The sequence below is a fragment of the Equus quagga genome, chromosome 9, assembly GCF_021613505.1.
Source record: "Equus quagga isolate Etosha38 chromosome 9, UCLA_HA_Equagga_1.0, whole genome shotgun sequence".
Classification (NCBI taxonomy): domain Eukaryota; kingdom Metazoa; phylum Chordata; class Mammalia; order Perissodactyla; family Equidae; genus Equus; species Equus quagga.
In genome coordinates, this window is record NC_060275.1 from 48726875 (window position 1) to 48743300 (window position 16426).

Genomic DNA, 16426 nt, shown 5'->3' on the forward strand with positions numbered 1-16426 from the left:
CTTTGACCCAAGTGTGTTTTGTTTTCTTTTGAGGAAGATTAGCCCTGATGCTAACATCTGCCACCAATCCTCCTCCTCCTTCTGAGGAAGAGTGGCCCTGAGCTAACATCTCTGACCATCCTCCTCTACTTTATGTGGGGGGATGCCTGCAACAGCATGGCCCGACCAATGGTGCATAGGTCCATGCCCAGGATCTGAACCAGCAAACCCTGGGCTGCCGAATTGGAGTGCATGAATCTAACCACTGCACCACCGGGGCAGCCCCAAGAAGTGTGTGTTTTAATCTTCACATATTCTGGGATTTTTCCAGCTGTCTTTCTCTTACTGATCTTTAGTTTAATTCCATTGTGGTCTGAGAGCATACATTGCATGATTTCTGTTCTTTTGAATTTTTTAAGGTGTGTTTTATGGCCTAGAATGTTATCTGTCTTTTTGAATGTTCTCTGTGAACTTGAGAAGAATGTGTATTTTAGATATTGTCAGATGAAGTATTGTATAAGATGTAGCAAGTTGATCGATGTTACTGTTGAATTCAACTATGTACTTTCTGATTTTCTGCCTTATGCATCTGTCCATTACTGATGAAGGGGTGGTGAAGTCTCCAACCATAATAGTGGATTCATCTGTTTCTCCTTGCAGTTCTATCAGTTTTTCCCTGACATAGTTTGATGCTCTGTTGTTAGGCACATACACATGAAGGATTGTTAAGTCGTCTTGAAGAATTGACCGCTTTATCATTATGTAATACCTTTCTTTACCTTCAGTAACTTCCCTTGCTCTGTCTGAAATTAATATAGCTACTCCCACTTTCCTTTTTTTTGAGGAAGATTAGCCATGAGCTAACATCTGCCACCAATCCTCCTCTTTTTGCCAAGGAAGACTGGCCCTAAGCTAACGTCATGCCCATCTTCCTCTACTTTGTATGTGGGATGCCTGCGGCAGCATGACTTAACAAACGATGCGTAGGTCCGCACCCAGGATCAGAACTGGTGAACCCCAGGCTGCCAAAGTGGAATGTGTGAACTGAACCGCTGCACCACCGGGACAGCCCCCTCCCACTTTCTTTTGATTAATATTAGCATGGTATATCTTTCTCCATCCCTTTACTTTTAATCTATATGTATCTTTATTTCTAAAGTGGGTTTCTTGTAGACTACCTATTAGTCAGGTCTTGTTTTGTGATCCACTCTGACAGTCTGTCTGGTAATTGATGTATTTAGACCATTGACATTTGAAGTGATTATTTATCATTTTGGATTGATAGTTGGATTACTTTCCACTGTATTTTTTACTGTTTTCTATTTGTTGCCCATCTTCTTTGTTCCTATTTTTGTCGTCCACTCTTTTTCTGTCTTTGTGATTTTAATTGAGCATTTTATATTATTCTGTTTTCTCTCCTTTCTTAGTTTCTTTTTTACTTTTTTTAGTGGTGCCCTACAATTAGCAATATACATTTACAACTAATCCAAATCCACTTTCAGATAACGCTGTGCTGCATCACAGATAGAGTAAGTATAATAACAAAGTATGTCTAGTTCCTCCCTCCTCTCCCTTATATCATTGCTGTCATTCATTTCACTTACACATAAACCATGATCATTGAGTATATTGTTGCTGTTATTATTTTGTACAAACTGTTATCTGCTAGATCAATTAAGAATAAGAAAAATAAAAGTTTTTATTTTACTCTCATTTATTCCTTCTCTAATGCTCTTCCTTTCTTTGTGTAGATTCCAATTCTGGTCTATATTTTCCTTCTTTCTGAAGAATGTCTGTTAACATTTCTTGCAAGGGAGGTCTACTGGCAACAAATTTCCTCAATTTTTGTCTGAGAAAGTCTTTATTTTTCCTTCATTTTTGAAGAATAATTTCACAGAGTACGAAATTCTAGGTTGGTGGTTTTTATCTCAACATTTAAAATATTTCACTCCACTCTCTTGTTGCTCACGTGGTTTCTGAGAAGTCAGATATAATTCTTATCTTTGCTCCTCTATAGATAAAATGTTTTTTTCCTCTAGCTTCCTTCAGGATTTTTTCTTTACTTTGACGTTCTGAAATTTGAATGGTATGCCTAGGTGTAGATTTTTTGGCATTTTCTCCTTCTTGGTGTTCTCTGAGCATCTCAGGATCTGAGTTTTGGTATCTAACATTAATTTGAGGGAAATTCTTGGTCACTAATGCTTCAAATATCACTTCCGTTCATCCCTCTCTTCTCCTTCTAGTTTCTCACTACACACATATTATACCTTTTGTAGTTGTCCCACAGTTTGGGAATATTCTGTTCTCTTGTCTTTCAGTCTTTTTTCCTTTGCTTTTCAGTTTTAGAAGTCTCTATGGTCATATCCTCCAGCTCAGAGATTCTCTCCTCAACCATATCCACTCTACTAATGAATGAGCCCACCAAAGGCATTCTTTTATTTTTGTTACAATATTTTTGATTTCTAGTATTCCTTTCTGATTCTTTCTTAGAATTTCTTTCTCTGCTTACGTTATCCATCTCTTACATGTTGGCACTTTTTTCATTAGAGCCTGTAGCGTATTAATCATAGTTGTTTTAAATTTCCAGTATGATAATTCCAACATCCCTCTTATATCTGAGTCTGATTTTAATCTCTACTCTGTCTTTTCAAACTGTGTTTTTTGCCATTTAGTATGCCTTGTAATTTTGTATTGACATCCAGACTTGATGTACCAGATAGAAGGAACAGCTGTAAATAGATCTTTAGTAAGATGATAGTAAAGTGTCAGGGGAGGGGAAGGCATTCTATTAAGTGCTATGATTATGTCTCATCCTTTTAGTGAACTTCTGCCCCTTGGCTGTGACCTTCATAGTGCTTCTCAGTAGTTCCCCTTGGGTAGGAGAGGATGGCTGGGGGCAGCTAGAGTTGGGTATTTTCCTTCTCCTACATTGGTTAGGCACTGATAAAACCCAAGCAGGTTAGGCTCTAGTAAAATAGTCTTTCTTGAGAGCAAGCCCTTTTAAGAAGCACAGAATGTTCTGGGTGTATTTCAAAGGGCTGCTTCCCCCCTCTTCTTGTTAGAAGCCTGAGGAGACTTTTTTCTCTAATCTTTACTCTGAGGACCTGGTAGGGCTCCTGGAGATAAAACTCACAAAAGTGTGGGGGTCCCTCTAGGACTAGACTCCCCTGGAGTTTTTAAGTCCCAGACTTGTCCACATTGAACCTCCAGTAATTCGCCAATTACAGTTTAGATTTTCCTTCTCTGGTGCTGCTTCTCACAGAGATTTCTGCTTGTAGGTTTCTGCTCTGGTGAGTTGTCACTTTCTAAACCCATGTGTTTGTCTCTGTAGTTTTGGGGGCAGCAGTTTGCCCTGTGACCTCAGTTATGTAGCAAAGCTGAAATGAGTTGTTGTTTTTTAGTTTGTTCAGCTTCTTTCTTATTATTTCATTTATGACATCAATTATTTAATTTATAGCATCACATGAACTATTGATATCCAGACACATGACAATTTAAAAAAATTATCAACATAAAAAACTTCTCAAAACTCGAAATATTTTGATTATCATAATGGATCAAATGGATTTAGCATTTCTTTATTTCACAGTCAAGGTTTTAACTGGTTCCAAGTGATTCCAAAGTCCCATGATCGTCTGTTTTTTCCCTGTGGCAAAAAGTGATAACTTTTAAGCTCTTTACCTGCTGGACCATAAGCTGGAAGTCGTCTCTCTAATTTTTTATCATCCATTTTTAGTTGTTGGTAGGATATTATTATTATTATTATTATTATTAAGGGCTTTTGAGATTCATGCAGTCTGAGTTTGGAGATTAGAGATTAAAATATTTCAAGTAAACCGTTTGTTAAAAATCAAACTGGAAAATAAATTTACCTGTGTCTTTAGATAAGATTGCAAAGAAAATTGTTTCTACTTTAGGAATTTCCCTACTTAAGTAAGTTCGCAAAGTTTTTCTGACAATTTTCAGAGTTTCACTTGAAAACAAAAAGTACAGGTCTGAAACACAAAGCCCAAAAGAGAAAGAAAGAAAGAAACTCTAATTTATCTACAGTCATTCCCAAGCCTCAATTCTAAATCTAAGCTTCTTCAGCCTTCTGTAAGTATGGGCTACGGCATTTAGCTGTGAGTAAGAACAAATGAAGATCTCAAGCAATGACTCAAAACCTCCATGATCAGGCAAAGTACTTTTGATCATTGTATAAAAACTCTCCTTACTAATGCTTTGGTATAATGATGATTAACTCAGTTAACAAGTGTATTGAATTTGTCTAAAGACTGGTGGTCTAGTGGTTAAGATTCTGTGCTCTTACCACCCCGTCCCGGGTTCCCTTCCCTGTCAGGGAACCACACCACCTGTCTGTCAATTGTCATACTGTGGTAGCTGTGAGTTGCTGTGATGGTGAAAGCTATGCCACTGGTATTTCAAATACCAGCAGGGTCACCCATGGTGGACAGGTTTCAGTAGAGCTTCCAGACTAAGACAGACTAGGAAGAAGGACCTGGCCAACCACTGTGGAAAAAATTTTCCATGAAAACCCTATGAATAGCAGCAGAGCATTGTCTGTGCTGGAAGATGAGAGGAGGGCACAAAAAGACCAGGCAGGACTTCGCTCTGCTGTGCACAGGGTCACTAGGAGTCAGAATCTACTCGATGGCACTAACAGCAAAGCATTGACTGGTGCTCGTGATTTTATCCTCCTTTTTCAAAGCATAATAGTTAGTTATGGGGTGATAGAGTATTCATACTCTAAGCTACAGAAAGCAATGTGGTGAGGATTATAATTTAACTTGTGAGGAAATGTAAGTTAAGAAAATACTTACTAGAGATAGCACATTATTCTAAAATGAGTATGTTTGGAGTCAGAGAGATCTGGGGTGCAATCCTAGCTCTATCATTTGGACAAGTTACTTTACTTCTCTGAGACTAAGTCCCTCATCTGTAAAATAGGAAGTAAGAATCACTCTTGCAAGGTTACTGGAATCACATTGATGAGGATTATCTTAGGCTGGTTAATTTTAAAACTGCAGATGAGAAGCAGGCTCCGAGGAATGGAATTTGCTTGCCCTTTGATGAGAGACGTTTGCATTTGTGAAGGAAGTCTCCATGCCTCCCTCTCTGTGCCAGGAGGAAGTGGGGATGGCCTTATCTCTGGAAACTCTTAATGGGGAAGGCAAGGTTTAAGTTGTTTACTGTCTGGCAACCTCATGTAACTGACCCTCCCGCCCCCCAACATCCGCCTGTGTCTTTAGCTGAAGATAGTATTTAGGGTGGTGCCTTCTGGCCTTTACTTAATCCGATTTGATTCTTATCTAAAAGTTATAGGACCACCCAATAGCCAGACCCCACCTGCACTGATACCATTTTAGCTTTTTTACATATTCTTTCCTTTGTCTTGTAAAGAGGTAACTCACATACCTATGTCTTAAATTTAGCTTTACTCTCCACCCATGTTTGCAGCAGCAGCTCCCCATGCCAGCAGCATCTCTGACTGCCCGTTGGTCCTGTCCCCACGCAGCAGCAGCTCTGACTGCCCATGGGTCCTGTCCCCATGCTATTCCACACTATTCTCTAAATAAAAGAGCAATACTGCCAGATCTTGAGAGTCCAAGAAATCTTTCTTTCGACTCCTCGGCTCACCGACCCCGCATCAACATGAGACAACACTTGTAGGGTACTGTCATACATAGTTGTGCACTATATGTTAGTCTCTGTTCCTTTCTGTTCCAATGCAATTAAGTGTATGAGTGCTGTTATTAATAGAGAACACAAGTGCCCACACAATGTGTGGGCCACATAGTGTTTTGGGTTATTTTAGTTTGAATTATTTGACAACACGTAAAATTTTTTCACATGAAATCTGGATTTCTGGCTTCTCCTGAAATTTACAATGTCTGGGACCTCCACGGGGCATCAGTCTGTTGGAGCTGAGTGGCCATTTTCCCCTTCCATTTCTCCAGTCTCCACCACTCCTTATTGTCGTACCCCTACTTTACTCACTTGCATGACCTGCCTGGCCCCGGTGAGACATTTGTGTTTGAGACATCTGATGAGAGTAAAAATGTGGTTAAAGCGTAATGTTAACTCAGAAAGGATTGCTGAGGACACATGAGCCAGTTTTTGAAGAAGATTCATGGGCAAAGAGTATGTGCTTAATAGTTATGAGCTTAAAGCTGTGGATCTCTACCTGGACCTTTATTTGCTTTGAGCAGGCTCTCAGGAATCTTTACTGGGCTGCTTTTGTGCATAAAGAAGATCAGCAGTAAAGTGTGTAGCTTGACATCACTGAAATTAGTTCACAGTGGAGGATTAGAAAGAGGAATATCTTTTCTAGTACAAGCTTAGCTTTTATTGATGCTCGTATCTCTCCCATTCACCACCAACAAAGCCAGAAGCATATTCACTGTCATTTCCTAACTGTGAGGATTAGAGGAATACAAGTAAGAACAGACAGAGAGGGAAGTCTGGTGAACCTGAATTTTTCATAGGTGGAACAAAAGAGAACACAGGCAGTTATCTGTGTAAATTGGTCTAAAGCAAATCAAAGAAATTCAGCAAAAAGGGGATGTTTTGCTTGAATTGTGGAGCTAAGTACCCTCATTATCTCCGTCCTTTACTTCAGTATTGCTGGGAGGACCTGGCCTGAGAATGCTTTTCCATGAAGTGACAGATTCAGAAGTGGATAGAAAAAGTATTATTGTCATTGCAGCCTTGGAGTTTGAGCCTGAGGTTGCCTGTGTCCAGAACACCTGTTGAGAACGTCTGGGCCCAAACTCTGGTGCTCAGACTAACATGGTTGGCTGGAAGAAGGGGCTCTGAGAAGATGATCATGGTCTGCATGCTGGTGAGGGAGGAATGCCGGCTCCCAGAGGAGCCACAGTGGCTTACTTTTCAAAATCTTTACAACTTTAACACAGTCATGGAAGTTATAGATGATTTTCAGTTTTCTGTTTAAAAAATGAATCTTTTCTCAACAACTTTTAGCAATAAAAAGGGCAACTTATTGATGAAACCCATCTGTTTTCATAGTCTGCAATTATAAGATTATTATAACTACAGGCAAGAAAGCATTTGGATTATGTGGCATTTGGAAATGATAATAAAGATTATCCATATGGTCTAATGTCAGTGCCTTACATTGCATTAGCAATCACCTAATATGGGGGTGATTTTGATTATGTGGCTCATTTTAAATTCTGTGTGGTATGTCAATCAGAGTCAAGATGGTTTACTAGAAATAATTGCCATTTTCTTTCGTAAATGTGGCTGGGTGCATAGGCAGAAAAAGAATAATTTAGGGCGTGATATTTTTGGTATTATGGTGCTATGGTCTTAAACCATCTCACTTTATACTTTCTTCTTAAGCTTCTCTCATTCTATTCTTGTCTGTCTCGGGTGCATAAAACAACCTCCAGTAGTAAAAGCTGTAAAAATTAGTTTCATCTGTTTATTTATATGTCAGTTTCTTTTAGGTTTTTGTGGCTTTTGTTCGGGTATCTGTAACTTTAAATTATAAGCTTTTGGTGGTCAATGAGCAGGGTGCACAAGCCGGGATTAAACTGTCTCCAAAGAATTGGAAATCTCTGCCTTCCTTGACCTTTCTGCATTCTCTTCCACTGAGGGAGGGAATATGAGGGCTTACTCCTCTGCTGAACTTCCTAAGGAAGCCAACCAACAAGATGACATTTTTTTACCCTCTGCTCTGTTAACTAGCCTAGATGGGGAACTTATTTGGGTTCATTTGGGATTTGGTCCAGTGTCATCACCATCTGAGAGTTCAGGATATGCCCTCAGTGATCCTGAGGTGTGAGTTTCTTGTGCTGTGTAGGCTGTGTCACAGCCTGCTCCCTGTATGCACACATTCCACTTAGACTGTCTTCACACCTCACCTAGTTTTGCTCTTTAGTTCCACCATATGCCCCTTAGATTCATCCTTGGATTATTTCAGTTTTGTTTGGAAAATATTTACTAGGGAGATCTTTTCTTTGACATTGAATATGACAATGTAGATAATAATTTAGTAAAAAGTTAATAACTCTGGAAACATCAGTAAATTATGATTGCATTGTACTAGGGTCATTGGTCGTTTTAATTTAGCTTATAGTAGGAGAAGCAGAAAGTAATGTTTTATTCTGTACACTCCTAATATCACTGTGGGTGTGTTTTGAGGATAGGCAGTGGATGTTTTTCATCTCTGTGTCTCTGCAGTTGGCAGAGTGCTTGACATCTGGAAGGCACCATAAATCAACGTTTTGGATGAATATAATTAATTTGACAAAAGTTATTCCTCATCATTGGTCAGTACACATGTTAATGCCCCATTTTCCATTCACATGCAGGTCTATATAATGAACTCTTTGTCCTCAGGAAGGAGCCAAGGAGTGGAAGACAACAATGAGCAGCACCCAACAGGAGATGACCGTGATGGTGGACTCGACGGACAAGAGCTATGTCGAGCAAGGTGCAAACTGCGGCTAGACGTTCTCGTTCATGGACACGCACAATCTGAACGGGAGAGGTAAGAGCTGCACACCTTTCTTAGCTTCTGGTACATCTCTCTGGTTTTCCAGGATTCCAGATAGCACTGGGGGATCACAAAAACAACTCCCTAAGGAATTCTTATGCCCTATTGGTTTCTCCTGTCCCTTTGAACGATCCTGAAAGCTTCTCTAATGTGCCACAGGTTCCTTAGGAGAGATGATGTTGTGAAGATGATAGGGACAGATCAGAGAGCACAGGAAGCCACAATTAAGTTTCTGTAAAGACGAGAGCAGTGACACGAAGGCTTCTCTCTCTCAACGAGGAAAGCGGCTGCACTCATCATCCTTTTTGTTGTTTAGAGCCTTTTTGTAAGCTAGCCAGGTGTGGGATTACACAAGGGAAGCCTGTTACAAAACAGTTCACTAAATAGCAATAACAAGTTAATTGTTAGTTTGTTTAGCTGACTGGTTCTGCCTTTATTATAGGCCTGTTAGTGTCAATTAATAAGTTAAACTGTATTTCCACTTCACAAGTCTTACATTTCCTACAGGTGGGTCAGCCGAGCTCAGCTAATACCTTCCCACACCGGCATCTGTGATCCAGGTACAAGGCATTATTTTAGGACGCTGAGAATTAGGTTGATTATATGAAGTACAAAAGGAGTGGGGAGTATGTGCCTGGTGATCTCAGGGACCCAAAGTAAATGCTGTGATGTGTGCCTGACTGTGGTTCACAGCTCTTCTGGGTTCAAGGTCAGAGGTTTCTTTACCATGTGAAATCCATGTCCGCAAGCTTCCACTTACCCTGGCCGCATAATCAAGATCTTGGTCAGCGTGGGGATGGAATAAAAGTGTAGTTACTAATACAAGTGCACAAGGGCTAGGGGCCTCATGACTGCAAGGAGCACAGAATTCTGGCCCCTGGGGGAAGAAGGCTGATAGCAGACAGGCTGATAGCTGGACAGCGTGTCCTCATGTGCTGACCACCCATTTGGCTTGTTCTGGTTCTGCAGCTCTGCCCCTCCACTCCTCATCTTTCCAGTCACCGCATGGTCGGTGCCCGTGCCTTCTGCTGTGCCTTGCCTTTCCCCTACATTCAGCTAGACTTCCTAGAAAGGCTTATTCTTTCTGCTTGGAGTGGCTACCGTTGTCCGCCTTATCCCGCTTAGAGGCTCTACGTTTATTTCTTCTACACGCACTCCTGTCCAAAATATGAGGAAGCTGGGGATTTAATTTAGCAAACTACAAAAACATTAACATTCAGAATATTCTTCAAAAGCCATGTGTGAAGAGTGTGAGCCCTTCTCATACTCTTAGTTGTAAAAGATCAGCTCAGTGTGATACTAGACTTTGATAAGCAAAGGCTAGAAGTCTAATGAATTTCTTCATTAAAAATGGTGGCTGTAGTTATGGGTTTTTTTTCCTTCCTTCATGAGGTAAGAATATCTTTTTTAAGTGATAAAAGGGTGCTTGTCCTCTAAAGTACAAGAATTCCCTGCAGACAGCAGGGAATGGTAATATTTACCACATAGACTTCGATACCTCTCTGCTGTTTCTTCAGTCAGGTCTACACCAGCATGGTGTCCGTGTGAGTGATCTCAGAGTGCCGTATTTTCAGGAATTACCTCTCCACAGTCGCTGACTAGCTTTTCTCTTGTTTACAGCTGTGTCTTCACCATCGTCCTTTACATTACAAACAAATAGACTGAGCACATCGGTGCCTAATTCCTATTACCAGATAACAGATTTTTCCATTGTTTTATCTCTTCATAACCCCTGAGCAGTCAGAATCAATCCATGCTCACTTTGCTGCCCTTGAGCGTAACGTGTTGGATGTGTTGTAACCTGATGCTGTCTGTGGCTTTCTAAGGGGAAATCGGGAGGCCTTTCGTCAGTCATTTACTGTTCTTTCTCTCTACTTTCTCTGCATTGACCGTCTTGTGATGTATGACAGACCCATTTGTGCCATCTGCAGTTTTAGGTGAGAACATTTCCCTTGATCACAGTTTATTACAGGAGCAATTTAGAAAGTCAGGGGCTACTCTGTAGGAGACTGGAGTTTTATTCTGTATGATACAGTGATTGTAAGCAGGACATGGGGGTGGTGGGGGGCATAAATAATAAAAAGACTTTTCTCCAAACAGTCTCCATTGATAAGAAGAGTTTGTCACATGTGTGTTGGAAATGATACCAAAAGATTCAAATGAACAGTCCCAGTTCTAGTATTCTCCTTTTCTATGCACAGAATTTAAAGTCAGATCTGATGTCAGGGAAAAGCACAGTATGTCATCCCTCAGCTGTGTACTGCCAGGAGCTGAATTCTGTCCATGTGACAGCCGTAAATGTGAAAATATCTTATTATTTTCATTTATTGCTAAGCACTAAAAACTTCAATTTCAAAAATAGCAGATTTCTGATTATGCCACATGTTATGCAACAAAGTTATCACAATAGAGTTTTGGCCTCCTACCCCTCCTCGGAGCCACTCAGGGCACCTGCAGCATTCCAAAGTGTCTGTCACCCAGTCGAATTTCGAAGGAGCTGATGTTCTCAACAGCGAAATGAGAAGATGCACTTTATAATCACATGGTTTATTATGTGTCAGATGTCACTAGAAATGAAATAAAAGGTTAGCCCATTGCGGCAGAATGCATTGAAAATATGAAACGTTCCCAGTGGGGAGTTAAAGAAAACAATCTTACTTGTCCACTGTAGAAAGGGTGAAGAGAAATGGTGTTACCTGGCTTTGATAACCAAAGAAGCGTGACTTCTTGTAGCATGTGAGATGCATAAACAACCTGACTGTGTTCTCTTTCTGCTGCTAACTTTGCTGAAAAGGAGCACAACATAAACAGCTTCAAGGTATATAACAATTCATCGTAGCGAGAATTCCATCCTCAGCTCTTCTGCTTCCTAATTCTCTCTACAAGAGTTTACAGGCGCACCTCTTTTTATTGCACTTCACAGATATTGTGTTTTTTCGAGTCCCTCCACCAGCAAAAGGGTTTTGACTCACTGAAGGCTCAGATGATGGTTAGCATTTTTTAACAATAAAGTATTTTTAAATTAAGGTATCTACGTTATTTCTTTAGACATAATGTTCTTGCACATTTACTAGGCTACAGGATAGTGTAAACATAACTTTATATACACTGGGAAGCCAAAAAGTTTGTGTGACTGGCTTTATTGTGATTGCAGTGCTCTGAAAATGGACCTGCACTATCTCCTAGATATGTCTGTATATCTTTGCAACATTATTTTCCCCCTTGTGCTTCTCTTTTTTCTACGTTGTTATCATTTTTTGCATAGAGGGTGGTTTTTTATCCTTAGGATGTTTTCTGGGCTTATGCAAGTTTGTTGCCTGAGGAAAAAATAAACTCAGGAGTTTAAGAAAGGACATAAACCATAATTTTTGAATTTGCATCATTTTGAGGGCTAACAAACAAAGCTCACTAAAGCTCCCCTGCCTTTAATACCAACTATAAGGAATAGAAGCCTACATTTTTATTCTTTTTATAAGTGAGAGGTCCCCGGACAATGCAGTCTCCATGCAGATGACATTTGCGGAAGCTTTTGATAGGCAAAGATTTGCAATTTCTTTGTGTGCTGTGGCATTTGTTCTGCAGTTCATCTAGTAGATGTTCTGACCTTGTGGGGGCTGTGAGTTGGGAGGGCTAAGATGTCTGTTGTCAGAGGGAAGAAAATGTTCATATTTCACAGCAGGATTAAGATAAGCTTATTAAACAAATATCACTTGTTAAAGTCGCTGCTTTGTTATTATGAACACTAATGACATCTTTTAAAGTTGCTCAGGCTTCTTTACCAAGAGAGAATCACTTGAACGACAATTCAAGTAGCAAAAATTACGCACATTTTGAAAAATAAGTCAGATTGACAAATAACGGTTATCATGTCTAGCTTATATATGTACCAAGGTAACAAATGGTGGTGCTCGAGGACTGTTCCTTCTACACTGTTAGGTGCAAATATGAATCTATATATTGCATTTTGAGGATTATCACTTGAAACCATGGAAAAAAGATAAGCTGTGCCTCCACTCTGGGCCTTTTTGAGAAGAGTACTATTATAATTTATCTTAAGACAAGACGAAACTTTCTGTTGTTACTCAGAGCTCGGCACTTAAATCCTCTAGCACCGCGACCTTTTAGTCTCACGTGCTTCGGTGCCCAGCCCTAATGTATAGAACTTTAGGATGCCTTTCCATCATTTTCTGGCAAAAAAAAAAAAAAATTGTAGAGAGAGAGATCGGTAGAACCACCCTTACCTCAAAAACATAGCACTCATTTCAATTCTAGATTTTCTAGCTGGTTTGTTGAAAATTCAAGATACTTTATTAAGAATATGGGTAGAATTAATTCTTTTCTTAGAAAACCATAAGAACTGTTAGAGGCTTTCCTTCTGGTTTCCTGAATAATTTTTAACAAATAGAGGAAATTAATGACAAATGATATATTTTATCAGTAATAATTCTTTCTTAAGAAGTCAGAAGAAACTGATTAATCACTAATTTTGGTGGAATCCGGAATTTCTGATAGTGTAGGTGACCCAATTTCATAACACACATCGCACGAAAAACCTTCTATTGCCTCTTCTATATCCAGGTACTAAGTAGTTGTCTTCTTTTCTTAGATGGCCTTGGTAGTTTTTAAACGCTTTAAGACGTGTCTGTGCCAATAATGAGGCTGAGATGTCATAACGCCGTGGGGGAAGTTACAGGATGATACCTCAGTGGTTCCAAACCACTGCAATAAAGCGAATATCGCAATAAAGCCAGTCACACAAACTTTTTGGTTTCCCACTGTATACAAAGTTATGTTTACACTATACTGTAGTCTGTTAAATGTGCAATAGCATTATGTCTTAAAAAAACAAGGTACACACCTTAATTAAAACATGTTTTATTACTTAAAAGTACTAATCATCATCTGAGCCTTCAGTGAGTTGTAATCTTTTTGCTGGTGAAGGGTATTGTAAAAAACGCGGTATATGCAAAGTGCAATAAAGTGAAGCACAATAAAACGAGGAATGCCTGTACATACACTGGTGACGGTGGTTGCAGCTCTGTGGAGTTAAATCTTCCAAGAACGCCTAGTCCTAGGATCAGAGCGCTGCTAGGTTGTGGTATATTCATTTGAAAGGCCCAAATGATTCATTTAGGGAAAGTTTAGAAGATGAGTCCACAATGGAGGGCATTTAATTATGTGTATCCCAAAAGGTACAAAACTGAGAGAATGAGTGAGGCACGGGGGAAACCAGTTGATGTTGCATTTATTTTCGTGTAAAGAACAGAACTTCCTGCTGGAGTAGCTGAAAGGTCAACAGACTGAGTACTTCAGCAGGGATCCCATATCTCACTTTATGAACTTAGCATTTGCCAGTAAGCAAATCTGATGTGAAAATTTCCCAGTTTATTTGTGACTATTCTAATAAAGTGAGAATATATGAATTGCTAAATTGGATTCATAGGAAATCCAAAAGAAAAAAGAATCATAAAATCCAGTTACGACCCTTTTTTATTTTGTCTTTGTGTCTTTAGCCATCTTGTAGTGATCCAGATGCCATTTCAGCAACATAAAGTCATACTTGTGTACCACCTTCCATACCGTGCATCCCCAGGTGCTCTGTGATGCAGATAGAAGGGAGGTTTCAGAACTAGGCCCAGCTTACCAAATGCATTTGAACTAAATTTCTTTTGGAGCTGAACTTCTCAGTTTATAAACAAAAACAAACCTATAGCTGAATTCCCTATTGATAAACAATCTGGTAATTAAAAACAAAATTGAATGTATTCTTTCTTATATATTTTAGTTCTTTATACCTGAAATCAGTTTTGATTTAATATTCTCATTTTAGGTGACTTAAGCATTTTATTTTGATGAGACACATCCTCAATCACAAAATGGCTAAAACGATTCAGAATTTTAATGAGTTAACCTGTAGAATGTGGAACTCTTAATCTGATAGCACTTCCCTGCATAAGACATTTTTTAAAGCTACAATTTACTAGTAGTCTTCTGTTAAAATACAGCCTCTTTAGGCTTATTTGACCAAATTTTGACATTAATTTTGTACTATAATTTGGCTGATTTTTCAGGGAATGTAAATGAGAAAAAGTTGTCAAAGACAGGTTAGACTTATTTAGTCATTACATGATTCACTGGGGTTGAAAAGCAATTATGATACTATTTTAACCTCCTTTTTGTTATTGAGTGCTTAAACACCTCCATCCTGACATGAGAGAATTGAGGCTTTGCCCTCTGACCACCTATGAATAGAAAACTAAAATTAAAGCAGAAAATAAAAACAACCTGGAATTGTTCACCCAGTTCTCTTGCTTATGCCGTTTCCTTTTTCTCCTCCTCTTTTCTTCTGATATGTATCTTCCTAAAAGTGCCAATAAATGGTAAGTTCCCCCATTTGCCCCATGGAAAAGGTGTGAAGGGAATCGGGGTGTGTGTCTTATCTGTAGATTCTGACAAAGCCAGCTGGTTCTGCCCTGTATTGGCCTGCATGTTAGCTCTTGTAGAACATTCCATGCATGAAGTGTGGATCAGCTCTGCAATATTTTGTAAACATTCTGATCCTGGAGCGTGCACAGTGACTCATCAATCTAAGTTCCCTTTTCTTTTTCCGCTTTTCTTGGTTTCGTGTATCAAGTCCACATTTTCATTCCTGGCTATAAGCCAAACCGCTTTGTCTACTTTTATTTTGCTCTCACAACATTTGTACAGAGTTTATTTACTTCATCATACAAACCAGTTAACGAATTTGGAAGAATACGCGACTGGTTTTTTTATCAGGCCTTGATGAAGTTTCAGACTGAAACTTCTATAAATGTTAGCACCCGAAAGCTAGAGGATTCTTACTACATAGTTTTGTGAAAGCAATATATTGTTTAGACTGCTTTGTAAAAACAAAGCTTTCTGCCTCATTCCTATCGGTATTGCCAGTTTCATTTAAATTTGTAAACATTTTACTTTTCCTCTTTGCTGAGCCATCGTAAGGATTATTACAGCCATAGGTTGAGGGGATGTCAGCAGCAGCTTCTTAGCGTTCTCAGTGACCCTGATGTATCCCGTTAGTTCTCCCTCACTTTCTCTCTACCTTCTTTTCCTAGATGAAACCCACAAGATGGCCACTGAGACCAGCAGTTTGGTGCATTCCCACACTTAGAAGAAGCACGAGCCGGCTGACGTGCGCTGACAGACTGGAAAGCTTCACCCCACCATCTAGGTGGCAGACCGGCGTCAACATCACACAGATGAACTGCGTAGGGGGCTGCAGCTTGAAGGAGGGATATGAAGTGAGCATGAGCTTCAGGCCAGGGCTCCTTCTCAGCCCTCTGGGGCCTGATGCCAGGGACTGTGCTCCCAGCTTATTCAGCCAGCAGTGGGACCGCATGAGGGCTGCCAGGAAAGGACCAGATATTTCATCCATGGATCCATTTCCTTGGGGCTGTGAGGCTTATTACCTGGAAGCTAAAGTATGTTAAATGGAACAAGGATGACCACTTCACCTTTTCTGTTATTTGGTATAAATAGCGAAAACAGAGGCTTACTACGAGGCTCTCTTTCCCATTCTTGATCACCTGTCTTGGCTTTCCTATAATTATGATTTTAAATTCTAATAATTTTGTGGTAATTACCTCAGGAAGAAACTGTCCACTTAAAACAATTTTAGAGCAACCAGTGATGTCATGTGGTAGAGATGAGACAGCAGTAAAGGGACTGGCTAGTGTCATGGCTATGGCAGTTATTGTCCTGCCAGCCCAGAGAGCGTGTTGCTGTGCTGGGATCTAGCACGGACCGCTTTCAGGGGCATTTCCAGGAGCAGTGATGTTCTCTCACTATATTTAAAATGGAGGGCCCACCCCTTTCACAGCCTCTATCATTTGCTAATTCTGTTGGAAAGTCATTCAAGAAATGAAGAGAATTAATTGATTTAAAGAA